We start from the raw sequence: 27,891 nt of genomic DNA on the forward strand, positions 1-27,891 counted from the left end.
TTCAGTAAACAATCCCTTCGGATCATTCCCATGTTCTTAAAGGGGACGGTCACACACTAAAAGTAAAACGGTCTGCTCCAGGCAGAAGGAAGATCCCATATGGTCTAGCGGTCAGGATTCCTGGTATTCACCCAGGTGGCTTGGGTTCGACTCCCGGTATGGGAAGATTGGGTTGTCTTTGCATCACTTCGAAACAATCGAAACAACCAGCATGTATGTCTTTAGCAGTTTTAGCCGGTGGCGGAGATTCAGCAACCTGATATGTTGAGGTTCTGTCCCCAATCAGTGTGCCTTTGATAGCTCAGCTGGAAGAGCCGAGGACTGTAGGTAGCAAGTTGGCAATCCTTAGGTCGCTGGTTCAACTCCGGCTCGAAGGAGTTCTTTTTCACACATAAACATTTCCTTGGCCCTGCTTCTCGACGAGGGCATCAGCGCTTGAGTTCGTAGTTCGCCATTTTAGAATCACGACCGCCGGTGGTGGGCAAAAGCTCATTCCCTGACCGGGAATCGAACCCGGGCCGCGGCGGTGAGAGCGCCGAATCCCAACCACTAGACCACCAGGGAAGGTCTGCTGACGACTTGCCCTCAAGCGTGTCTCTCGCCTGTACCAGATTTTGCAGCAAGACCACTAATACTTGTATTTTCCTCCAGGAGAGGAGACGTAACTGACCCTGGCAAACTGACAAACTGTCACAGACTCTGTAGGAATATCCTAACACAACAAAAACAATAAGATCCCCAACATGTGAGGTGTAGTGATATTTTTCTTTGTAGAAAAGTTAGAAGCTCAGACCAGGAGACGGTGGAAGTTTTCCAAGCAGAAGTTCTCTATTGCTTGTCGGTAGCTGCAGTCATTCCAACATCGTCTAACTAAGGGAACTTTACATTGTAGTTTATACACATTTCAAGGGGGAGGGATTACATATAGGTGGAGACTTCTCTGAAACAAAAGCATGTAAATGAGGAACGTGCCCTAGACTGAGAGTGTTACCAATCCTAATCCAATCAGCATAACAGTGTAATGTAAATATCCTAATCCAATCAGCCAGACTCTTCACCAATACCGTCACATTATCTTAATGGCCAGGCAGCGCATAAAGACAAAAGGTGATCGTCTCAGTGCTCTGACCAATTTAACTTACAATAGAGAGAACAGGACTGGCAATGAATCTCTTGCTGATACTCTGATATCTAAATTCAGTCTACTAAACTTTCTCAGTTTCTATACTATTGTATTGGAAGCTCAATTAAACATTTAAATAAAATTTGTAATCCTACAGAGGCCTGCATCTCGAAGGTTTTTAAAGCAGTTTTTTGCAGACGTCTGTGGCCCTGGATCCCAGTCCTTCCACTGAGAAACTGTCACAGGCTCTGTAGGAATATCCTAACAACACCACAACTTAACATGAAAACAAAACAAAAAAACGAGATCCCCAACATGTGAGGCCTCCATCTTGAAGGTTTTTGTAGCAGGCCCCTCATCTGACCCCTTCCTGATGTTGGCTCCAGGTCTGTTAATAGCATGAGAAAAAGTAGATGTCATCACAGGCCTCTGCCCAGTCGAACACCAACGGGTCCCGTGTAAGCTCAAGGACACCTGATCAGTGGGCCAGTGGCGCAATGGATAACGTGTCTGACTACGGATCAGAAGATTCCAGGTTTGACTCCTGGCTGGCTTGCTCTGCCTCTTTTACTACACTGTCAGCCCTTAGCCGTTTTATTATCCCATATTTTTTGTTATTATTATTATTGGATTGGTTGAGAAATATAAAAAATTGACAGTCCAACAATAGGCTGCTTTGTCAGTAGGATAACGGTTACCATACAATACTATGCGTCTTTTAAGATGCATTGCACGAGTACTGTCACAAGGATCTTGCTTTACGACCAGTTTGTAGTGTCTATTATGCCATCGCAAGAATGGGAGGAAACTGAACCCCCTTGGCGAGGCAAATGAGAGCTCCCTCTGTTGAGCCTGATGAAATTGAATTCAGTAAACAATCCCTTCAGATCATTCCCATGTTCTTAAAGGGGACGGTCACACACTAAAAGCAAAAGGGGCTGCTCCAGGCAGAAGGCAGATCCCATATGGTCTAGCGGTCAGGATTCCTGGTTTTCACCCAGGCGGCCGGAGTTCGACTCCCGGTATGGGAAGATAGGGTTGTCTTTGCATCACTTAACCGAAACAACCAGCATGTATGTCTGTGCCTGTTGCAGTTTTAGCCAGTGGCAGAGATTGTAATGGACTTGTGGTTGTTTTTCAAAGGATTGGTTGAAGATTATTTGCATATTTTGTACAATTATTTTAAAATGGAAAAAATGTGGATTTGTTTTTCAAGATTTTTAATAGAGAAGTAAGGAAAATTTTAAAGAAACACAAACTGTTTTTGCTGACAGAAGATGTATTTTAAAATGGTTTGTGAATTATGATCCTGAATATGTTAAAATGTAATGTGAATTATGTTGTTGTAAACTAATAAAAAATAAAATAATAAATAAATTAAAAAAGGCACGCCCGATCTCGTCTGATCTCGGAAGCTAAGCAGGGTCGGGCCTGGTTAGTACTTGGATGGGAGACCGCCTGGGAATACCAGGTGCTGTAAGCTTTTAAAAAAATAAAGAGTCCCTGAGCTTCTTCAAAAAGCCTTAAAAAGTCTCTGAGATTCTTCAGAAAGCATGAAAGAGTTTGAGTTTTTTCAAAAGTTCTTCTTAGTTTTCTTCACTAATGGTCTTACCTTTTAAATAGCCCAATTTTGGCAGCAGTTTTCGCTTACGGCCATACCACCTTGGTCACGCCCGAACTCGTCTGATCCAGGAAGTGTGAAGTGGCAGTTTGGAGAGAAAGGCTCTCCAATTTTTTTATTTAGTTTTGTGCTATATAGCTTACTTTTGTTATTATTTTTCACGATTTAACCCCAAGCAGTTTTATAACTGTTTGGGGTTGAGATTTTTACGTTTGGATTTTGGTGTGGAGGTTACAAACAAGGAAGAACATAATGGAAAACGGAACGGAACTGGAAAATGAAAATCAAGAAGAAGAAACATGGGCAACTGTGGTTGCGAGAAAGAAGAGAAATGGAGCTGAAATGGCGAAGAGAAGGACTGAACAACAGAAGATACAAGGTAAAGAAAAGGATGATGTAAATGGTAAAAAGAGACAAGAAGAAATGTCTGTAAAAGACATTATAAGACAAAAGGAGGTAAGGGACACAGAGGAAAAAACTTTGGAAATAGAAAGTGGGGAGAGAAACATTTTTGGTGGGGGAAGTAGGATGAAAACAACAGCAAAAGTGAATATTGGGAAGGTGATGGAAAAACAAAGAATAAGAAGAGAATCGAAAAAAGGCAAAAAGACAGTAAAATGAATTGGACTGATGGGAAAGTTTTTTGGGTGTTTCTGTTTTTGTTGGTTGGTTATTTCTTCTTTTTTTGTGAGATAATGAGTCAATTTAGTATTGTATCAGTGAATGTAAGAGGACTATCAAATGTCAATAAGTTTGAAAATTTGATTCATTTGACTAAGATGTGCTACATATTATGTTTACAAGAATCGTGTTGGAATGATGAAAAAATTAATGATTTGGAAAAAATGTGGGATGGGGAAATAATGTTTAATAATGACCCACAACAAAAAAGAGGAGTAGCTGTTTTAATAAAAAGAGAAGTGAGTAATAACACAAATTAAATATATAAGGACAATGAGGGTAGGGTTTTAGTTATACAATTTAAAAGTAAAGAAAAATAAATAATAATTTGTAACATTCATGCTCCAAATGAAGGACGAGAATGAGTCGAATTTTTTAAGAAATTTAGTGATTTAATGCGTGTATGGCTAAATGTGTTTCTGATTGGTGATTTTAATACGGTTTTAGAGATAATTGATGTTGATGATAAAATGATATATAAAGCTGATAGTGGGAGAAATGAGTTGGAAAGAATGATGGCTCAACATAATCTGATTGATGTATGGAGAAATAGAAACAAGTCTAAAAGGGAATACTCACAAAGACAATTTGTGAACTCAGTTTTAAAGCAAAGTAGATTAGATTTTTTATTAAGTAAGAGGGAACTTGAACAATATATAACAAAAATATATTATAAGTTATATAGTGGAAGTGATCATGACTTTTTATATGTAATAATGGATTGGAGTGGAGTTGAGAGGGGAAATGGAATATGGTTATTTAATACAGAGATATTGAAAAATGAGTGTTATAAAATGGAAGTGGAAAATCTAATCATAAATAGTATAGATAATCTATTGTATGAGGAAGAAATATGTGTGTGGTGGGATAATCTTAAAATACCAATAGAGTTGTTTACAATAAAATATGCGAGAAATGTGCAAAGAGCAAAAAGAGCAAAGGAAAGAGAAGTCAAAAGAGAATGGGATAAAGAGATGTAAAAGGCCGAGGAAGGAAAGGCAGAAGTGGAGAAAATTGTAATATTAGAAGAAAAATTAAAAAAATAGAAGAAGAAAAATGTATGGGTGCCATAATAAGAAGTAGAGCTAAAAATGTAGTAGAGGGTGAGAGAAGTAAAAAGTTATTTTATGAATTAGAAAAAACAAGGCAAAGAGCAGAACTAATTAGAAGTGTGATAAAAAATGGAAAGAGTGTTAAAGAAACGAATGGAATTCTAAAGGCGGTCAAAGATTTTTATGCAGATTTGTTTCAGGAAAAGGGAGTGGTAGAAGAAGACAAAGAATTTCTTTTGAATTAAATAAAAGTAAAATTGGAAGATGATGATAGAAAAATGTGTGATAGTAAAATAACGGAAGAGGAAATAGATTAAGTTATTACTCAGTTAAGTGATGGCAAAACTCCTGGATTAGATGGATTGTCAAGTGAATTTTATAAGGCTTTTAGAAGTATTTTAACCCCAATTTTATATGAAATTTACAGTGTTATTTTTAATAAAGAACAGTTGTGTGAAAGTATGAAAAGAGGAATGATTCAAATTATCTATAAAAATAAAGGAAATAAAGAAGAGTTAAAGAATTATAGGCCACTGAGTATGTTAAACACGGATTATAAAATTTTAGCAAAGGTTTTAGCTAATAGGATGAAAAAGGTTATCCCTAACATTATTACTACAAATCAAGCTTATGATGTTTTAAATAGAGATATTTCGGACACAGTATGTAATATAAGAGATATTGTTTGGTATATAAAAAGAGAGAAGGGATATTTAATTAGTGTGGATTTAGAAAAAGCATTTGACAGAGTGGAGCACAGTTATTTATTTGAATTAATAGAAAGATTTGGATTTGGAAAGAATTTTATTAGATGGATGAAATGTATTTATAATGGGATTTTTAGTTATGTTAAAGTGAATGGGTTTTTAACAGATTAGTATTAGTCTATTAATCTATTAGTCTATTAGTACTAGTATTAATCTAGTTATTAGTATAACTAGATCAATCAGGCAGGGATGTCCATTATCAGCATTATTATACACAATTGTGGCTGAACCTTTAGGTTTAGCAATAAATGCAGAGAAAGAAATAAGGGGATTTTTTATAGAAAATGATAATGTAGAGCAAAAGGTCTTTCAGTATGCCGATGATAGTACTTTATTTTTAAAAGATTTTAATAGTGTTAAAAAGGCAATGAGTATTATTGATAAATATTGTAGAGGAGCAGGAGCAAACGTTAATGAAGAAAAAACTGAGTATATGAGGATGGGGCAAGTACAAGATTTAACAGGAATATTTCAATTTAAAGAACAGTTAAATAATATGAAGATTTTAGGAATTAGGATTGGTGCGGATGAAATAAAAATAAGAGATATAATATGGGAGGAGGTTGTTAGTGGTATGATTAAAAGACTTAATTTTTGGAAACAACGAGGTATTTTTTTAAAAGGCAAAGTATTAGTATTGAATTCATTATTTTTATCAAAGATGTGGTACACTCTGACTGTAGTAAGTCTTCCGGTATGGGCATACAAGTAATTAAAAGCGAATATACTTAATTTTTTATGGGATGGTAAACCTGCGAAAACTGCATATAATATCATAATAGGAAAAGTGGAAGGAGGATTGGGACTTATTGATCCTCTTTTAAGAATGAAAAGTATGAGAATAAAAATAATGAAAAGGTTTTTAAACAATTCTGGATCTGCTTGGGGAAAAATAATGGTGTTTTTTATGAATAAGTGTGGACAAATAGGTAGTGATATACTATGGATGAAATTGAAAGTTAATATGATTGTAAATATGACTGAATTTTATAAAGAAGTTTTAAAGGCATGGAATGATTTTAGAAGGTATATCTATTTTGAGCCCAAGGACAGACAACACATGTTAATGTCACAGGTCGGGGGGGCCAAGCCAGACTGCACCCACCCCTCAAACCCAGGACCACCTCGAGGAGCGTACCAGAGACCAGACGGACAAGTGAAATTGAAATGAACAGTCTTTATTGTATAAAAAGGAATTAAAAAGTCTTTGACGTGAATTGTATGTCTCTTCCCAGGAAAGGGAGCCCGCTTTGGACCCTGGGAAGCGAGGGGTTCGCACCACCGATCCGTGCCACCGGCAACCACCGAGGAAGGATTCGACCGCCGTTCCAGCAAGCAGGTGAGTATCTTGGTAAACATACCTTTTAAGGCGTCATACAGGCGGACAGACGTCCGAACAGGCCTGGGCCCGAACTGAAGACTAGGAGGGGACTCTTCTCCCGGACAGGTAAGTGGCAGGTACGTATACCTCTCCAAAGGACATGCAAGGCGGAGGAGCTTCACTAGAGGACAGGTAGGTAGTTGGGTACGTATATCTCCTCAGGGCAAGGCGCACTCCCGTGTCGTCGCTGGGCAGCAGGTGCGGGGTCCCTCGTGTCTCTTTCTCCTTCGGCGGGGTTCAGTTGTTAGCAGAGGTATCCTCTATTCCAAAGACAGACAGTTTTTATACAAACTCATTTCCCTTTATTTTCAAGGACTTACGGCTGGAGCGGGTGGTTGTGCTGACACAATGTGGCCAAGGCAGGCCTCTGCTTCAGACAGACATCACGCAAGAAGACAGTAACAGAAGAATCATCTATTTAAACAAACAGAGCAATTTATACAGGTGCAAGCACACGCCTCTGTAAGATGGAGAATCGGGCTTACGGCTAGACTGTGTGGCTCCAAGGGGACAGTGCTGAGGCTAGGGTGGATCCCTCCTTCAGAGGGGCTTCACACAAGACAGTAGCAGAAGAATCATCTATTTAAATGGACAGAGCAATTTACACAGGTGCAGCCACACTCCTCTATAAGATGGAGAATCCAGCTTACGGCTGAATGGTATAGCTCTAAGCGGACAGTGCTGAGGCTGGGGTGGATCCCTCCTTCAAACGGGCATCACACAAGAAGACAGTAGCAGAAGAATCATCTATTCAAATAGACAGAGCAATTTACACAGGTGCAGGCACACTCCTCTTCAGTATCGAAGCGGGGGCTTATAGCCCGAGCGAGACATGCGCATTCAACACTGAGGCCTTGTTCAGCCAACACTGGGCGAGAATATGAACTGAAGCATACTGGCAGTTAAATATACATATACATCCACACACTGCAACTTCACGTCAAATCCAATACTGTGTGACACTTCAATTCGGGCACTGCATATCCACTCTCACTGCAATAAGGCCAGCACTCGCCCAATAATCAATCCCTCCATTGTTACGCTGAATCAGCACTCAGAAGATGAAGAGATGTAGATGACTTCTCACAGCATGGAAAACAACGTCTTCAATACTCGCTTACACTCAGACGAAGATATCAGGATTTTAATGATGACTCAGTTCACCCTCTTAAGTGACAGTTACACTTGTAATCAATATAGTTCACAATTCATTATTCAGCTTAGTGCAAGACATACATTCACACAGATCTGATATTTCTTTACTTAGCTTCCTCTCAGGAATAATGGCGCTCTCCAGTCTCGACTGTGTCTCCAAAATTTCCCTACTTCCCATCCAGTTCAAATCCTCACAGCCCTCTCCAAAAGAACCCAGCGACTTCAAGCTACTGCCAAAGAACGATTTTTCCCGGGGGGAGTACCAACGCTCAATTTCCTCTTCCTTTTAACTGCTTCATTCGGCCCCATAGCCCTATCGCTAATCCTCACACTAATCGCCCGCACCTGATACCGTTTGCCTCATCAGCAGCCGCTGTCATAGAAACCAACTACAAACGGAACCGGCTCTGTGTTTCAATTATATTGTTCCGGGGGGAACGCACTTCCGGCGGACATTTGTTCCGCTTCCTTCGTCACTTGTGACATACCCCCCTGCCAAACCGTTCTAGTCCCTAGAACGGGGCTCGGCAACCCAGTCTCCATACCGCACTGGGGGCTGCCCTCGGTTATCCCGCTGGGACCGTCTCGGCGGTGAGGCAGAATCTACCTGGCGCGGCTCTGCGCCCAGTTCCCTTGGGACCACCGCCCAACCCAGCAACACGGGTATCGGTGGCGTTTCGACCGGGGAATTTCTGCCTGTTGGTTTTGGGTAATTTGGACACGGACGGATCAAGGTTCGGTGTAGCACTCGCTCTGGGCCAGCTCTCCCTTCTGGACGAATAGCATATACCGGTTGGTCTGGGTGCGGTTGTCGTTGAACCACGTATGGTTGTGACTCCCACCGGTCGCTCAGTTTCCCCTTCCCTTGGCGACGAGTATCCCGTACCAGCACTCTTTCTCCTGGTAGTAACGGTGCCTCTCGAGCTGTTCGGTCATACAGCCTCTTGTTCTTCACTGCTGCTTGATTTATCCGGTTCGAGACCTGCTCATAAGCGATGTGAAGGCGCTGGTGATGTCCTGCCACACACTCTGTCAAGCTGCCCCCCTCCTCCGCTGGAGTGGCTCCTAATAACAGATCGATAGGCAGTCTCACATGTCTTCCGAACATCAGGTAGGTTCGGGCATACCCAGTGGTGCTGTGCACACTGTTGTTGTACCCCTGGACCAGCATCGGAAGTTTGTCCACCCAGTGGCCCTGCTGCTCTCCTTCCAGGGTCCCCAGGAGACTTAGCAGTGTCTGATTCAGCCTTTCGCACCCCCCATTCCCTTGGGGGTGGTATGGGTTGGTGTGGGTCTTCTTACATCCGTACAGCCGACATAGTTCGTGGATCACCCGAGACTCAAAGTTGGGCCCTTGATCGGCGTGGAGTATTTCGGGACACCCGAATGGCTGAACGACATACTTCCATAAGGCATTGGCGGTGGTAGTGGCAGTCTGATCCAGGGTGGGAATGGCCCAGGCGTACTTCGTGAACAGGTCAGTTACTACAAGGATGTTCTGTATCCGATCCATCGGTCGTCCCAGGGTCAGATAGTCCATGGCTACGATGCGCAGTGGGGCCTTAGCCTGAATCGGCACCAATGGCGCCCGTACCTCCTTCCTTGCCTTAAAGAGCATGCAACGTGGGCACCCTTGAAGGTAAGTCCACGTGGTTCTCTCCATCCCGGCCAGTAGATGTACCACCGTAACAGAGACAACGTCCTTTCTTGCCCTTGATGTCCCAGTTTGCAATGATATGCCTGTAACAGGGAATGACACTGCCCTTCGGGGACTACCACCTGGCAGACCTCATCGCCCCAAGTCGGATCCTGGAGGGACCTAAAAATCACCCCTTCCTTCAGGAAGAGCCTCTCTTTCTGTCCCAGCAGCCCCCGCACCGCCCGTGTCTGGGCCAGGCGTTCCTCGCCTTCGGGCCAAGCTCCTCCACTCAGCCAAGTTCGTACCAGCTTCAAATCTTCGTCCTCCTCCTGCCACATCCTCCAACGCTGTGGGTCCCATCCCCAAGTTGCTGGGGGTTCGACCGGTGGTTGGCCCGGTGCCTCCACAATGCCCACCATCAGTCCCTCCTCACGCCCCTCACTCACTGTTGATGTTTGCCCCATGGATCGCGCTTCAGGAAGTCTGGACAGTACATCGGCGTTGGTATGCTCTTTCCCCGGCCGATACTGAAGCTGGTGGTCGTAGTTGGCCAACTGTGCCACCCACCTCTGCTCAACCGCCCCCAGCTTGGCGGTCTGCAGATGCACCAGGGGATTGTTATCAGTCACAACGAGTACCTTTGCTCCCCACAGATAATCTTTAAACTTCTCACTCATCGCCCATTTCATTGCCAGCAATTCAACTTAAAGGAACTGTAGTTTGCATCGTTTTTCTCAGCCGGATGTAAGCTTCGACTGGCATACGCGATGACTCTCTCTTCTCCCTGCTGCTTCTGAGCCAGTACAGCTCCTAGACCCAGATTGCTGGCATCGGTGTATAAGATGAAGGGTTGAGTGAAATCGGCATAGGCTAGAATCGGGACTTGCAATAGTCAACTTCGCAGACTGAATCCCACTGGATTGAAGGAGATCTCCGGCCCCGGGGCCGTCCAGTGCCCCCTAACAGCTGGTTTATGGGCTTGGCGATGTGGGAGAAGCCTTTTATGAACCGCCTGTAGTATCCTATGAAGCCCAAAAAGGATCTGACCTGAGGTACGGTCTTGGGCCCTGCCCACCCCTGGACGGCTGATACCTTCTCCGGGTCAACCGCAATCCCTGCAGCACTCACGATATGACACAAGAACTTCACCTCCTTCCGGAAGAGCTGGCATTTTTCTGGCTGGAGCTTCAGCCCATATTTCTCCAAGGAGTGAAAGACTTGTTCGAGATGCTGAAGGTGGGACTTGAAATCTGGGGAGTAAACAATCATGTCGTCCAGGTATACTAGGGTGGACTCCATCAGCTGGCTGCCCAAGCAACGCTGCATCAATCGTTGGAATGTGGCTGGAGCGTTGCACAGGCCGAACGGCATCCGGTCCCACTCATAGAGCCCAAAGGGGGTAGTAAACGCCGTCTTTTCCCTGTCCCGCTCATCCAACTCCACCTGGCAATACCCGCTGGCCAAATCAAGAGTAGAATACAAGGCCGCTTGTGTCAAGCTCGTGAGGGAGTCCTCCACTCGGGGCAACGGGAAAGCATCTTTTTTAGTCACCAGATTTAACTTCCGGTAGTCCACACATAACCGCCAGGAGCCGGTCTTCTTCCGTACTAAGACAATGGGCGCGGCCCAGGGACTACTGCTCTCCCGGATGATTCCCTTATCCAGCATCCCCCGCAGGAGGGTGCGGACCTCGGAATACAAGGTAGGGGGTACAGGCAGGAAGCGCTCTCTACTGGGTGCGGCATCTCCAGTTGGGATCTGATGTTTGACTGCATCCGTGCGACCGTATTCCTCGTCATGGGTGGAAAACAAGTGCTGCCATCTCAACAAAAAGCCTTGAAGCTGTTTAGTCTAACTTCCTCCTAGACCTTCATCCCACAGTGACTCTCCCTCAAGGTGGGCCGGGACTCTCTCTCCGGTCTCCTCTACGTACTGATCTGTCTGTGCCAGGGCCACTTCCACTACCGTCGGACTCACCCGGCTGAATTTGACTTCTCCTGGTTCTCGCACTTGCTGTACCTTCACCGAGGTAACTCGGGCTAAACGCTGGGGACGATATAAGTGGACAGGGAAGGGGTTCGTGTTCCCGACTTTTACGAAGACCCGGCCTCTCCGTGCGGACGCCAATCCCCAGGCTACCTCCACCTTGGAACAATCTGAATGAGGTTACACCAAGACCCACTCCTCTGAGCGATAGAGTCGGGAAGGCAGCCTGGCCCAGACCACGGCCTCACTCCGAGCTGGAATTTCCAGAGTATAACGACCAGCCACCCTCCCGGTGCTCTCACGGCTCCCCTGCGACTCAGCCAGGCAGACCCGACTACAATCGGCTTCCACACGACTCCACTCTCGGCCCTCCAAGGTGGATACTGCTCGACTTGGTCCATTCCGGAATATCTCCTCCCAGCACTCCGAAACGACATTCATGCCCAGCAGCGCGCGGTGTGACCCCAGGCATGTATCCCGTACAATCACCACTCCCTTCTGAGGCACAACAATCCCATGTATCTCCAGGTCGGTTACTAGATATCCCATGTACGGGATGTCGAGTCCATTGGCTCCCTGCAAGGTCAGCCATGAGGCCTCTGTCATGGGCCGGCCCTGGGCCCCAAACAACTCCCGAGACAAACTGTCTGAAAAGAGAGTGACCTGCGATCCCGTGTCCAGGAGGCATTGTACTTTCTAGCCATTTACCTGGACCATCTTCACGGGGCAACGCCCCACCAGACTCTCTTGGGGAGTCCCAGACGAACATGGGTCCAACGAGGGGGTCCCGACCACTTGACCCACATTGGCCGGCGACACTAAAAACCCCCTTGTGAGGCACGGCGAGAGTGGCACTGGCGAAGGTAGTGTCCTGGCTCTCCACAACCATTGCAGATGGGGCGCCCCTGCTCGTCCCACTGGAATCGGGACCCGGCTGGTCGGAGTGGACGGTGTACTGGAGGTCGATTCCCCTCCGAATAGGCCCGCTCCCTCGGCAAGGACAAGGAATGAAGATGTTCTCGGCGAAGTTCTTCCATAAAGGATTTAGTCAAGGAGGACATTTGTTCACGAACATCCCTCTTCAGTTCCTCACGGAAGGCCTGCTTCCAATCGGACATGACGGGAGACGGAGGTCTACTAACAGCATTCGCGACCATGCAGTGGGGAGGAACTATACTCCCGGTATGACCTTGCTCAAGTGCTAAGGCTTCCCTCCGAAGGTCTTCAAAAGTGAGGTCTGGCTCTCGTCGGAGCTGCATCCCTAAATTTTGCCACATGGGACCCTCCAGCAATCCCAGTAAGAACTGATCTCGCAGCAGGACCCCCTCACCTCCCAGGCCATGATCCTGTCTCTACTTCAACCTGGAGAACTGCTCCCTCAGCTGCAGTGAGAATGCCCGGATATTTTGTCGCGGCCCCTGCTTGCAATTAAAAAACTGTGTTCGCAGCACAGCAACCGGGGTGGTGTCTCCATATTGCTCCGTAAGGAAATCAAAAATGGCCCGAACCGTGGTTCTCGTTGCTTCCGGTGCTGCTTGGACTTCTCTTCTCGCTTCTCCCTCCAGTGAATTTAAAACGAACTGCACTCCTTGGGGGGCACTTAAGCCCTGGAGTCCTACCAGGTATTCAACCTAGGTCTTCCATGCCGACAAACTCACTTCCGATCCTAAGCCTCCATACTTCTGGGCCCATGGGGCTCCCATGAAGATTGGCATAACTAGCTGCCGCACCACAGGTGCTTCTTCGTCCGCCATCTAGGTCTCTGGCCGCTCAACTCAAGGTGGAACCCTGCCGACTTACGCCAATTCTGTCACAGGTCGGGGGGGCCAAGCCAGACTGCACCCACCCCTCAAACCCAGGACCACCTCGAGGAGCGTACGAGAGACCAGACAGACAAGTGAAATTGAAATGAACAATCTTTATTGTATAAAAAGGAATTAAAAAGTCTTTGAGGTGAATTGTATGTCTCTTCCCAGGAAAGGGAGCCCGCTTTGGACCCTGGGAAGCGAGGGGTTCGCACCACCGATCCATGCCACCGGCAACCACTGAGGAGGAAGGATTCGACCGCCGTTCCAGCAAGCAGGTGAGTATCTTGGTAAGCACACCTTTTAAGGCGTCATACAGTCGGACAGACGTCCGAACAGGCCTGGGCCCGAACTGAAGACTAGGAGGGGAGTCTTCTCCCGGACAGGTAAGTGGCAGGTACGTATACCTCTCCAAAGGACATGCAAGACGGAGGAGCTTCACTAGAGGACAGGTAGGTAGTTGGGTACGTATATCTCCTCAGGGCAAGGCGCACTCCCGTGTCGTCGCTGGGCAGCAGGTGCGGGGTCCCTCGTGTCTCTTTCTCCTTTGGCGGGGTTCAGTCGTTAGCAGAGGTATCCTCTATTCCAAAGACAGACAGTTTTTATAAAAACTCATTTCCCTTTACGATGGGGCAAGGACTTACGGCTGGAGCGGGTGGTTGTGCTGACACAATGTGGCCAAGGCAGGCCTCTGCTTCAGACAGACATCACGCAAGAAGACAGTAACAGAAGAATCATCTATTTAAACAAACAGAGCAATTTATACAGGTGCAAGCACACGCCTCTGTAAGATGGAGAATCGGGCTTACGGCTAGACTGTCTGGCTCCAAGGGGACAGTGCTGAGGCTAGGGTGGATCCCTCCTTCAGACGGGCTTTACACAAGACAGTAGCAGAAGAATCATCTATTTAAATGGACAGAGCAATTTACACAGTTGCAGGCACACTCCTCTATAAGATGGAGAATCGAGCTTACGGCTGAATAGTATAGCTCTAAGCGGACAGTGCTGAGGCTGGGGTGGATCCCTCCTTCAAACAGGCATCACACAAGAAGACAGTAGCAGAAGAATCATCTATTCAAATAGACAGAGCAATTTACACAGGTGCAGGCACACTCCTCTTCAGTATCGAAGCGGGGGCTTGTAGCCCGAGCGGGACATGCGCATTCAACACTGAGGCCTTGTTCAGCCAACACTGGGCGAGAATATGAACTGAAGAATATTGGCAGTTAAATATACATATACATCCACACATTGCAACTTCACGTCAAATCCAATACTGTGTGACACTTCAATTCGGGCACTGCATATCCACTCTCACTCTCAGTGCAATAAGGCCAGCACTCACCCAATAATCAATCCCTCCATTGTTACGCTGAATCAGCACTCAGAAGATGAAGAGATGTAGATGACTTCTCACAGAATGGAAAACAACGTCTTCAATACTCGCTCACACTCAGACGAAGATATCAGGATTTTAATGATGACTCAGTTCACCCTCTTAAGTGACAGTTACACTCGTAATCAATATAGTTCACAATTCCTTAATCAGCTTAGTGCAAGACATACATTCACACAGATCCGATATTTCTTTACTTAGCTTCCTCTCAGGAATGATGGCGCTCTCCAGTCTCGACTGTGTCTCCACAATTTCCCTACTTCCCATCCAGTTCACGCTTCCAATTGTATTCACGCAAATCACCATTGCACCCGTCATCCAGCCAAATCCTCACAGCCCTCTTCAAAGAACCCAGCGACTTCAAGCTACTGCCAAAGAACGATTTCTCCCGGGGGAGTACCAACGTTCAATTTCCTCTTCCTTTTCCTTTTAACTGCTTCATTCGGCCCCATAGCCCTATCGCTAATCCTCACACTAATCGCCCGCACCTGATACCGTTTGCCTCATCAGCAGCCACTTTCATAGAAACCAACAACAAACGGAACCGGCTCTGTGTTTCACTAATATTGTTCCGGGGGGAACGCACTTCCGGCGGACATTTGTTCCGCTTCCTTCGTCACTTGTTACATTAAATCAACCGCTGTTTTTAAATGAGAAGGTTATTTGTAATGGTAAAACGATATTGTATAAAAATTGGTTTGAAGCTGGGTTTGGAAGCTAAGGCAAGTAAAAGTATTTTATATGAAGTGAAACCTGTTTTTTTGCCTCTACAAGCTATAATAGACACACTTGAGGAAAAAGAAGAGATAAAGGATAGGAAAGAAATCAAAATTAATTATGAGAAAATTAAAAAAGCAATTTCAGTAGAATGGATAGAGAAAATTGTGAAAAATGAAAGTGAAATTGATGCAATTAAGGTGGTTTTAAGAGTAAATGAAGAGAATGTCAACTTTGATGCATGTGTTATAAAAACTTTTTATTTGATTTTATGTAGGGATGTATTTGTTGAGCCCAGAGCAAATGAATATTGGGGAAAATTGTTTAATACTTTGGATGTAAGAGAAGTGTGGAAAAATGTACGGATGAATTTTAGAAGCCCTGTTTTAGAAAATTTTGACTTTCTTTTAAGACACAACTGTATTTTAAATGAAATGAGATTGTTTAAAATTGGGATAGCAAAAGATGCGATATGTAAAGTATGCTTTGAAGAAAATGAAGGAATGCGGCATATGTTTTTTAAATGTAAGAAGTTAGAATGTTTCATGAGGAAGTTAAAAAAGATGGTTGGGAAGTTTATAGTTGATCAAAATATAATACAAGATGGATGGGAAACTTTTTTTTTATTTGGTTTTAATGGAAAAGCAAGTAATAAATATGCTCTTAATTTATGGTTATCTGTTGCAAGACATGTAATATGGTCTAGACGAAATATAATGAAAAAAGAGAAAAAAGATTTGTCGGTATGTGTATTGTTTAGGCATAAGTTAAATAATACTATAAAGATCCTGTATGAGTATTTTAATGTGAATGGACAACTGGGAATTTTTTAATAAGAACATAGTTGATGGTAATCCTTTTATTATAAAAACATATATAGGTTTTGATCTGAAGCTGCCTAGTTGTTTTTACTCTTTTGTTGTGTTGTATGTTGTGTTTTTAATGTGTTTGTTGGTTTGTATGTGTGTATTTGGAAGTAGGAATGTATGAATGTATTCATGTAAAAATATATAAATGTATATTTTTAATAAAAAAAATAAAAAAAATCTTGTCTGATCTCGGAAGTTAAGCAGGGTTGGGCCTGGTTAGTACTTGGATAGAATACCAGGGGCCTCATGTACAAAGACTTGCGTTGAATTCATACTAAAACATTGCGTACGGACAAAGCTGTAAATGTGCGTACGCACAAAAAAAAACAGATGTATGAATCTCTGCGTACGAAGGTTCCCACGCATATTCTCTTTGTACATCCCAATTAACGTAAAATTGAGCGCACATGCACGAGCACAACGCCCCACCCAGTCTCCTCCCTCAATTAAATCATTTAAATATGGTAATTAGTCCAATTTGGAAAAAGAAACCTGCAAGAACATGGCTAAAGCAAGCAAGAAACGAAATTTCACTGAAAATGAATTAGAGTCCTACTATTAGAGGTAGAAACAAGAAAAAATATTTTATTTGGAACTTTGTCCTCTGGAATGAATAACAAAAGAAAGAAAAAAGAGTGGGAGAGTTTGTCTGATGCCGTCAACGCGGTGGGATCTGAGAGTCGCACTGTAAATGAACTGAAGAAGAAATGGTCTGACATAAAGGTGGAAGTTAAGCGGAGAACTGCTGCGCACCGCCACAGTGTGGGCAGAACAGGCGGTGGTACAGGGGCCGATGAACTTTCACCCTTTGATCAGAGAGTTGCCTCTATTGTAGGAGACACGTTAATCTCTGGAATCGTATCCGTTGATGTGGGAGACTCGGCTATACTGCAGGACTGCCAGCAAGGTAACTAATGTGAAATGTATTTCCTTAACTTTGATACATATAGCCTACCAGCCACCATTTTAATTTTAAAATGCATGCAATGTAGCAAAAAGTACACCAGAGATTTTTCGTATCCACTGCTTTTATTGCAAATGCGTGTACCCATTAATAAGGAACCGATTCAAATTACTGTTAACATGTGGCTGTGTTTATTTGGACTTAGGAACCGCAGGAACAACAGCAGGAACGTCCACTGGCACGCACTCAGAGTCCGCACCACCAGAGTCTCCACCACCCGAGCAGCCAGAGCCCATTCAGTCCAGCGTCTCCGGTGTCTCTAATGCTCCCCCCAGTGCTGAAGCCCGTCCATCTGGCCGCGTCTTGACGCATGCTGTTCTGGAGTCACAACAGCAAATTGTTAGGGCCATTGGAGAAATTAACAGTCACCTGAAAAATGTCACTGACGCACTCACAGAAATAAGGCATTCATTAAAGGAATTGGTGAAAAAATGAACTTTGTGTCTGAGTACCATTTATATTGTCGCAATTACACGTTGACGGGCCTGAATGGCTTGTTGATTGTGCTGCACATATACTGGTCCTGGGTCAGAGTCATGTGGCAGTGCTGCCACCTCACCAAGGGGTATGCCATGCCTGTGCGCGACATTGTGCAGCACTCCACAGGCCAGTATGATGTGGCAAACCTTGTCAGGGCGGTATAACGCCACCGACATTTCAGCTGCCCAATCGCCCGCTCCACAACTGACCGAGTGCGAGAATGGGCATCATTGTATCTGCGCTCTCGGTCAGTTTGTGGGTTGGTGAGGGGGGTTAACAGCCACGTCTTTAGTGGATAACCACTGTCTCCTGATGGGCAGTTGAATAATAACACACAAAAATTAAACTTTTAGATAGAACCATACATTTAAATGCATAACTTACCAAGTAGCCACCCATCGCGCACCCTGCCAGCTTGGAGTCTCATCCCAACCATGCTATTTGTAAGGATATATGAATCATGGGTTGCCCCAGGCCACCTTGCCACAATATTTGTTTGGCGCATTTGTGCATCACATATAATCTGCACATTTATTGAATGAAAATGTTTCCGATTCACATATACAAAATCTTCTTCAGATGGCGCCTTTATAGCAATATGTGTGCAGTCGATCGCTCCGATTACATTAGGAAAACCGGCTATCGCAGCAAATTGCGCTTTAATGTTTGGCTGGTCACCTGCATCGTATGGGAACGTTATATACCTGGTAGACAAGCGGATGATCCCGTCCCATACAGCTGGCATTGCACGGCTCAAACACGACTGGCTTATTCCTGAGCGGTCTGCCAGTTCTCTTTGGAAAGAACCAGTTGCCAGGAAACCAAGTGTAGTAAGCACCTGTAAAGGAACGGGCAATGCGTGGCTCCTCACTGTCTCTCTTTCCAAATTCGGACCCAACTCAGCGCAGAGTTCCAAGAGTATAGGCCGTGGAAATCTGAAACGGCTGATAAGCCAGTCATCATCGTGGGCCAGAAAATCATTGTGGTCCCTAAAAACTCGTTCTCTTCGGATTCTGCCATAGCAATGTCCTCTAATAAAGCCAACGCTGCCATTGCTAGACGGGTTGTATCAATTTGCACATGCTTTATATATGTTCTTACTTAATTGCATAATTAATAGAATATTTTAATAAGACTTGTGTGACAATAATATGTCAAATAATTGATCAATTACAAATTATAAGCAATATCTGACAGCTGGTGGTGCGATAGAACAATTCGTAGTGTGATGTTTGCCACTTCACTTTATTGCCTCTATGAGTCGCCAACGGACAAAAACTATGAGAAATGTACGTACGCCAGACATGAGATCGGCGTGGAGGAACGCACATTCTCGCGTTAATTTCACTGTTAGTACATCTGGCCGTGAACGTGAAAGCTGACGTACGCCGTGTTTTTGTGCGTACGCAGTGTTGATACATGAGGCCCCTGGTGCTGTAAGCCTTTAAAAAAAAAAAAAAAAGAGTCCCTGAGCTTCTTCAAAAAGCCTTAAAAAGTCTCTGAGATTCTTCAGAAAGCATGAAAGAGTTTGAGTTTTTTCAAAAGTTCTTCTTAGTTTTCTTCACTAATGGTCTAACCTTTTAAATAGCCCAATTTTGGCAGCAGTTTTCGCTTACGGCCATACCACCTTGGACACGCCCGATAGCAAACAGGAAGTGAGTTGGTAGTTTGTAGTGTGCAGTAGGTGAGACAGGCTCACCAATTTTCTGATTTTTTTTTTCAATTTTGTTTTGGAGTTAGGAGTATTTTTTTTTTTTTTTTTGGAGTGGTGCATTGTTTTTTAAACCCCAAGCAGTCTTCTTTACTGTTTGGGGTTTTTGAGACCAACAAAAATATGGATTTAACGGACAAAGGACATGGACCTGTAAAACGACATGAGAAGGGATTTACGGAACCAGTATATGTTGCAGAAATGGCTGAAAGGAATACAAATGAAGGAAATGGAGAAAAAAATAATGAAACATGGGCGATGGTGGTTTCAAGGAGAAAACAAGAAGGTATAAAAAATGGACAAGAACAGAAAGGAGATCTACAAGCAACTGAAGGTACGGGAATTGAGAAAGAGGTTGGAGGGAATATACAGGTCCTTCTAAAAAAATTAGCATATTGTGATAAAGTTCATTATTTTCCATAATGTAATGATAAAAAATAAACTTTCATATATTTTAGATTCATTGCACACCCACTGAAATATTTAACTATATAACATAATGGAGAAATATAATATGGTGGATGTGTGGAGAGTGAAGAATGGTATGAAAAGAGAATATTCAAGAAGAGAAATTGTTGAGAGAGTTCTAAAGCAAAGTAGAATAGATTTATTTTTATGCAAGAGAAATGAAGCATATTATGTTACAAAGGCTTCTTACCAAAATTATAGTGAGAGTGATCATGATTTTTTATGGATAAGGATGAATTTTAATGAGATTGATAAAGGACCGGGGGTGTGGATATTAAATACAGAACTTATAAAAGATTTAATATACAGAATGGAAATAGAAAGTATAATAATTAATAGTGTTAATGATGAAATGTATGAAGTAGAAAAGGGGATGTGGTGGGACATTCTAAAAAAAAAGAATTAAAGAATTTTCAATGGAATATGCAAAAAAACTGCAAAAAAGTCAAAAGAATGAAAGAGAATAAGATAAAAAAGAGTGGGAGGAAGAAATGAGGAAAGTAAATGAGAAGGATGAAAATATTGAATAAGAAGTAGAGCAAAAGACATTGTAGAAGGTGAAAGAAGTACAAAATATTTTTATGATTTAGAAAAATCAAGACAGAGAGAGGGTATAACAAAAAGTATTAAAACAAAAGATGGGAGGATTCAATTCAATTCAAATTTATTTGTATAGCGCTTTTCACAATACACATTGTCTCAAAGCAGCTTTACAGAAAGTGCATTTCGGAAATGTACATAGAAAAATACAGTTAGTTAATCATGTATTAATGTATGGCATAACATATCGCCGGCTTTGAGTCGTCTCTTCACAGGCGTCGAGTCGTCTCTTCACAGGCGTTGGGGCATCTAAAGTCTCCGTGAGAGGCTGGATACAAACTGGAGCTGACGAACGCTATTTACCTCGGGACTAGCGTCCCGAGATAACAGCAGAAAGGCAGATGGGAAATAATTAGCATAGCTGATGTTCATAATGTTAATGCATTCGAACTGATTCAGCAGTAGTATTAAAGGATAAGCATTAAGTGAATGCTTGGTTAAAGAGATGCGTCTTTAATCTAGTTTTAAACTGGGACAGCGAGTCTGAGTCTCGGACAATATCAGGAAGGCTATTCCAGAGTTTAGGACCTAAATGCGAGAACGCCCTCCCTCCTTTAGTGGTCTTAGATATCCTAGGAATGACCAGAAGCCTCGAATTTAGTGATCTTAAAGAGCGCGATGGATTGTATGGCGATAGAAGGTCTGTTAAATACACAGGAGCTAAACCATTTAGGGCTTTATAGGTCAGTAGGAATAGTTTGTAATTGATACGTAACTTAATAGGTAACCAGTGTAGAGATGATAAAATAGGTGTTATATGATCATATTTTCTTGATCTAGTAAGAACTCTAGCGGCTGCATTTTGCACTAACTGTAGCTTGCTGATTGAGGATGCAGGACAGCCAGCTAATAAAGCATTACAGTAATCTATTCTCGATGTCATGAATGCATGAACTAGCTTTTCTGCATCAGAAACAGGTAGCATGTTACGTAGCTTAGCAATGTTTCTAAGGTGGAAAAAGGCTGTTCTTGTAATATATGAAATATGATTTTCGAAAGTCAAGTTGCGGTCTAGTATAACACCCAGGTCTTTTACTGTAGTGGATAAAGTAACAGGACATCCTTCTAAATTAAAGTTGTATTGTAAGGGATTTTGTGGGTAGTTTTTTTGAACCAATAAGTAGTACCTCCGTTTTATCTGAATTTAATAGCAGGAAATTACACGTCATCCAGCATTTTATATCATTTAGACACTCTGTCAATTTAGATAAGTTAGTGTTTTCATCTGGTCGTGATGAGATATATAATTGAGTGTCATCAGCATAACAATGGAAATTAATTCCATGTTTTCTTATAATATTACCAAGTGGCAGCATGTATATTGAGAATAGCAGAGGGCCTAACACCGATCCTTGCGGCACTCCATAGTCTACTGGCGTTATCTTTGATTTTTCCCCATTTAAACAGACAAAATGGTAACGGTCTGATAAGTACGATCTAAACCAGCTTAATGCCTGTCCCTGAACACCAGTGTAGTTTTGTAGTCGATCCAAGAGTATTTTATGATCGATAGTGTCGAACGCAGCGCTAAGATCGAGTAGAACTAGTATTGAGATACAGCCTTGGTCAGAAGCTAAAAGTAAATCATTTGTTATTTTAACTAGCGCAGTTTCTGTGCTATGATGCGGTCTGAATCCCGACTGGAATTTTTCATAGATATCATTTTCTTGCAAGAAAGAGCACAATTGAGCGGACACAACTTTTTCTAGTATTTTAGACATAAATGGAAGATTTGAGATGGGTCTGTAATTTGCTAAGTTATTTGGATCTAATTGCGGTTTCTTAATGAGAGGTTGTATTACTGCCAGCTTGAATATTTTTGGAACATGACCTAAAGATAAAGACGAGTTAATAATATTAAGAAGAGGCTCTTCCACTACAGGTAACACTTCTTTCAGTAGTTTAGTGGGTATTGGATCTAATAAACATGTTGTTGGTTTAGATGCAATGATAAGTTTATTTAGCTCTTCCTGTCCTATAGTTGTAAAGCGGTGTAGGTGTTTTAGAGGGGCCATAATTGAGGCTGAATCATAAGACATCATAGAGGAATGTATATTTACAATTGTGTTTCGGATGCTTTCTATTTTCTCATTGAAGTAATTCATAAAATCATTACTACTATATTGTAACGGAATATTTTGCTCTGGTGATGTTTGTTTATTTGTTAGTCTAGCCACGGTGTTGAATAAAAACCTTGGATTATTTTGGTTATTTTCTATTAGTTTGCGGAGATGCTCAGCCCTGGCTGCTTTTAGAGCCTTTTTATAACGTGACATACTGTCTTTCCACGCGATTCTAAAGACCTCTCAATTAGTTTGTTTCCATTTACGCTCTAAGTTACGAGTTTCTCTCTTGATTGCATGCGTAGCACTGTTGTACCATGGTGCTTTAGTTTTCTCTCTAACCTTTTTTAGTCTAATTGGTGCAACAATATCTAGTGTACTAGAGAACATGGTGCTCAAACTGCTAGTCATTTCCTCTAGTTCATCTGTTTGTTTGGGTGCACTGCGCAGCTGAGATAGATCAGGTAAGCTATTTGAGAATCTATCTATAGTGGTTGGAAGGATTGTTCTGCCTGGTCGATAACGTGGCGCAACTTGACAAATTTCAGCAGTACGTATTACGCAAGATACCATGTAATGATCAGTGAGATCATCACTTTGCGGTATAATATTTATATCAGTTGGATTGGTTCCATATGATAAAATTAAATCTAGTGTATGATTTAGACGATGAGTGGGACCACTGACGTTTTGCGTGACCCCAAAGGAGTTTAATAAATCTGTAAACGAAGTCCCTAACGCATCATTTGTATTATCTACGTGTATGTTAAAGTCTCCAACAATTATTGCTTTATCGACATTGACCAATAGATCTGAGAGAAAGTATGCAAACTCTTTTAGGAAGTCAGCATAGGGCCCTGGAGGTCTATATAGGGTAGCCAAGGCTAGAGATAATATGGATTTGTTTCTTAAATCTAAGAGCGTAACATTTAGCACAAGTACTTCAAACGAATTAAATCTGTGACCTGTTTTCTGAGTAACATTAAGAATATCTCTATAGTAGGGGTGTAACGATTCGTTTTAACAACGATTCGATTCGTATCACGATACGTGGTTGTCGATACGATTCAAGGACGATATTGGTTCATTCAGAACGATACGATCCGAAACGATTCAGTGACTTGAAATCGATTCAGTAACTTTTTAGCCAAAAATGCAACCAGTGTGACTGAAATAAATACCTGGATACTGGACAGTGCAGGTAAAGTTTCCTAGATTCCTGTTGTTTCTTGTAAGGGAATCCACACACTGGACCGCAATGGAGGCTTGATGATTTCTCGCTCGTCGGCATCTCCTCTGTATTCCGCCATGCTATGTTTTGACTTTGCGCCGCTGCTGGCGCGTGGCGATGACGTCACATATAGGCAGACTAAATCGAGTAATGTTTAACGCCTTTATCATTAAAAGTGCTAAGAAAAAACGTCCATATAAAGTCTGACGTGCTTAAATCTAATACGTTATTTCCTAGTATCGATACAATCGATTGATTACCTTTTAAAACGATATTAGATCGATATATGTCGTACGGAATGCCAATTTACCGAGCACAGATCGATGTAGTTGGATCATAGGAATATAAATCGATACATCGATGCATCGATGAATCGTTACACCCCTACTCTATAGATTGTTGCAACACCGCCACCACGACCGATCAGACGGGGCTCATGCTTATAACAGTATCCTGGTGGAGTAGACTCATTTAGACCGAAATAATCATTTGGTTTAAGCCAGGTAGCAGTAAGGCAAAGTACATCGAAACTATTGTCTGTGACCATTTCATTTACAATAACCGCCTTAGGTGTGAGCGATCTAATGTTTAGAAGACCTAGCTTTAGAAATAGTTTTTGTTCACTGATATTTAGATTTTCTGGTTTAATTACAATAAGATTTTTGCTAGATCCTACACTAGATTTATTGTTTGGCCTCACTAAGCGAGGAATAGACACAGTTTCTATATAATGTTCTACACTACTTATATCAATTAAGTTGGGACAGCAAAGACTGTGATTTGGACTTTGACTTACTAGTCATATGGTGTTTAACGTCTTGGAGATGTTGTCCGACAGAACAGCCGCTCCGATTCTGCTTGGGTGCAGGCCATCAGCGCGGTAGAGCCTAGGTCGCTCCCAGAACAGATTCCAATTATTTACAAAGACCAGTTTCTGTTCATTACACCATGACATTAACCATTCATTTAGAGCAAATAATCTACTGAACCTTTCTTGTCCTAGTCGGTACGTGGGAAGCGGTCCAGACACGATGATCGTTGCTTCAGGCGATGTGCTGCGAACCGTCTCGATCAGGCTTCTGTAGTCCTTCTTCAGAACCTCCGTCTGCCGCAGCCTGATGTCGTTCGTCCCCGCGTGTAGCACCACAGCTCCGACGTGCTCGTCACCGTTCAGGATCTCGGGAATCTGTGCAGCGACATCAAGAACACGAGCACCAGGAGAGCAGTGAGTGCGCACCTTACGCTTACCTGAGGTAGCACGGACATGACGAACCATGGAAGTGCCAATGATCACGGCGGCGTCACGTTCCGGCTCGCGAAGAGGGGAGAAGCGGTTCCGGGTGGAGATCTCGAAGACCGGGAGGGGCGGGGAAGTCCTTGGTCTGGTCCTGGCTCGTGTCTTCCGCTGTGGGATCACCCAGGGTCCATGGTGTTGCCTCGGTGCCGGAGTGAATGAAGGCAGAGATGATCGCGTCCTCCTGGGCAGAGAAACGCACGGAGTAGACGAAGTCGGAGTCAAAAAGTTACTAACCACTGACTTGTGAGCATCGGCGCGTGATGTTTCAAGCGCTGAACGCCGATCTCGCAGCTCGGCTTGCTTCACCAGCAGAACACGGATCTGCTTCTCCACTGACTCCAGCTCCAATCGTACCGAAAACAGCTCGAATGTGTCCTCACCTGCACTCAGAGGTAACGTTAGACACACATCCGATATGTTCGCCATTATAACAGATGAACAGTAAATTAGTAGTGATACTACCAATATCACTACTAATTTAGGACTGAAATGACGGATATAACCCGTATCCTTTCAGTGAAACGGGTGTAAAATGAGAGGGTCGATAGGCGCGAGGCCACGCGTGAAATGCTAGCGGGCTAAAGGCTAGTAGCCGAGATTCGGAAAGTTGGATCTAAGTAGCGATATCAAAGCAATCCGATTTTTTTTTTATAAGGAATAGTGTCGAGGATAAGTTCACATGATATAAAAATAGAAAGTGCTTGTTTATAAATGAGTGGTAAAGAAGAAAATCAGGGATTAATGAATCAATTCGACGGAGCTCCAAACACCAGGATTGTAGAAGATAAAACAGAAATTTTAGAAGAAATCACTGAATTCTATAAGGATTTGTTTACTGAAAATGAGGTCGTTTTAGAGGACGAGGAATTTGTATTAAGCAATATACAGGTTAAAGTTAATGAGGGAGATAAGGAAATGTGTGAGAGTGGGATTACGGAATCAGAAATAGGAACAGCAATTGATCAATTAAAAAATGGTAAAAGTCCTGGAATAGATGGACTACCAGTTGAGTTTTATAAGGTTTTTAAAGATGTGTTATGTCCAATTTTAAATGAAATATTTATAGATATTTTTAGAAAAGGGAATTTAACTGATAGTATGAAGAAAGGTATGGTGAAAATATTCTACAAGAGAAAAGGTGATAAGAGAGATCTAAAAAATTACAGACCACTAAGCATGTTGAATACAGATTACAAAATATTTGCCAAAATTTTTGCCAATCGATTGAAGATAGTAGTACCAAATATAATTACTACAAATCAAACATATGCTGTTCTAAAAAGAGATATTACGGATGTCATTAACAATATAAGAGATATGATATGGTACATGGAGGAGAAAGAAACAGGATATATAATAAATGTGGATTTAGAAAAGGCTTTTGATATAGTTGAACACAAATACTTGATGCATGTGATGGAGAGATTTGGGTTTGAGGAGAATTTTTAAAAATGGATAAAATGTCTATATACAGATATTAGTAGTTGTGTAAAAGTGAATGGTTTTTTAACTAAAGATTTTAAAATAACTAGATCAATTAGACAAGGGTGTCCTATATCAGCATTATTATACACAATAGTATCCGAAGCTTTAGGACGGGCAATATGTCAGGAAAAGAACATAAGGAATACGCATAAAAGGAGAAGAATCAGAACAAAAAATATTTCAATATGCAGACGACACGCCGTTATTTGTAAAATATATTAAAAGTATGGATAAAGCAATGGACGTTTTAGAAAGATATTGTAAAGGAACAGGGGCAAAGGTTAATAAAGAAAAAAACATACATGAAAATTGGATTACCGAATGATTTACAGAATAAAATGGAATTTAAGGAAGAGAAGAAGAATATGAAAATTTTAGGTATAAGAGTTGGAGAAAATGAAAAAGAAATAAGGGAAGTGGTATGGGAGGAGGTTGTAAAAGGAATGGAAAAGAGATTAAATTTCTGGAAATTAAGAGGCTTATTTTTAAAAGGGAAAGTATCTTGTAACATACATCAACTTGATGCAACCTGGACACATCATTAGTGATGTTACCTGGGGTCAAGGAGTGTTTTGGGTCTTTCAAGCATCATACACTCTCACCCAGGCGACCCAGCTGGGGTTGATCAGGCCCCAACTTGTGTCCAGGTAGCCCTACCTCACCCATGGTTCTCCTCTCCTTTTCCACAGCCACCTTGAGGCAACTTCTGCTGACTCCGTGACCTCTTTAATGGCCCTTCACTTACTGGCCCCTATGATGCCCAGGATGTTGTACGCCCTGCAGAGAGATTGGCCAGCAAACCCTCTGCATATTTTGCCCTCTTCCTCTCATTGGCCTCCTCGATGTGGTCCTCCCAGGGTACAGATCGTTCCAGGAGAACGATCTGCTTGGAGGTGTCTGAGATGAGCAACATGTCAGGCCGCAGCGTTGTGGTGGCGACAGTTTCTGGGAATTTCAGTTGCTTCTCCAGGTCAACTTTCAACTCCCAGTCGTGTGCTGTTGCTAGCAGGCCAGATGAGGTGGAACTGGCAGTTAATGGTGGCTTCTCCCAAGCCCGGACGAAAGCAATGTTGTTCTTAGCTGGGCGGAGGCGTTTGCAGTGGCCAATTCCACAGCTGATGGTATTCGCTACGGCCTTCAGGACTTGGTCATGGCGCCAACGGTAGCGCCCCTCACCCAGTACCTTCGAACAGCAGCTGAGGATATGTTCCAGGGTCCCCCTCTTCAGGCAGAGGTTGCAGGCTGGTGACTCCACCAATCCCCAGCTGAAAAGATTGGATGGGCTCGGTAGTACATCGTAGACAGCCTGGATCAAGAACCGTATGCGATGGGGTTCTGCTTTCCACAGTTCTGCCCATGAGACCTTGCGGTCCACTGCATGCTCCCATCTTGTCCAGGCT

At 43.0% G+C, this 27,891-nt stretch overlaps 1 long non-coding RNA gene and 2 other non-coding genes across 3 annotated transcripts in view; 2 read left to right on the forward strand and 1 right to left on the reverse strand.

Moving 5' to 3' along the window:
• The window catches only part of LOC143725878 (uncharacterized), a 434,149-nt gene that overhangs the window by 230,132 nt on the left and 176,126 nt on the right, over window positions 1–27,891 (forward strand). The gene's annotated exons all lie outside the window — the stretch shown is intronic.
• trnay-gua (transfer RNA tyrosine (anticodon GUA)) lies at window positions 291–377 on the forward strand. The gene is given in 2 exon segments: window positions 291–327; window positions 342–377. It is a non-coding gene; the product is annotated as a tRNA-Tyr (tRNA).
• trnae-cuc (transfer RNA glutamic acid (anticodon CUC)) lies at window positions 493–564 on the reverse strand. The gene has a single exon. It is a non-coding gene; the product is annotated as a tRNA-Glu (tRNA).

Source organism: Siphateles boraxobius, unplaced genomic scaffold, assembly GCF_051911475.1.
Source record: "Siphateles boraxobius isolate OS27281-9 unplaced genomic scaffold, OSU_SipBor_1 77, whole genome shotgun sequence".
NCBI lineage: Eukaryota > Metazoa > Chordata > Actinopteri > Cypriniformes > Leuciscidae > Siphateles > Siphateles boraxobius.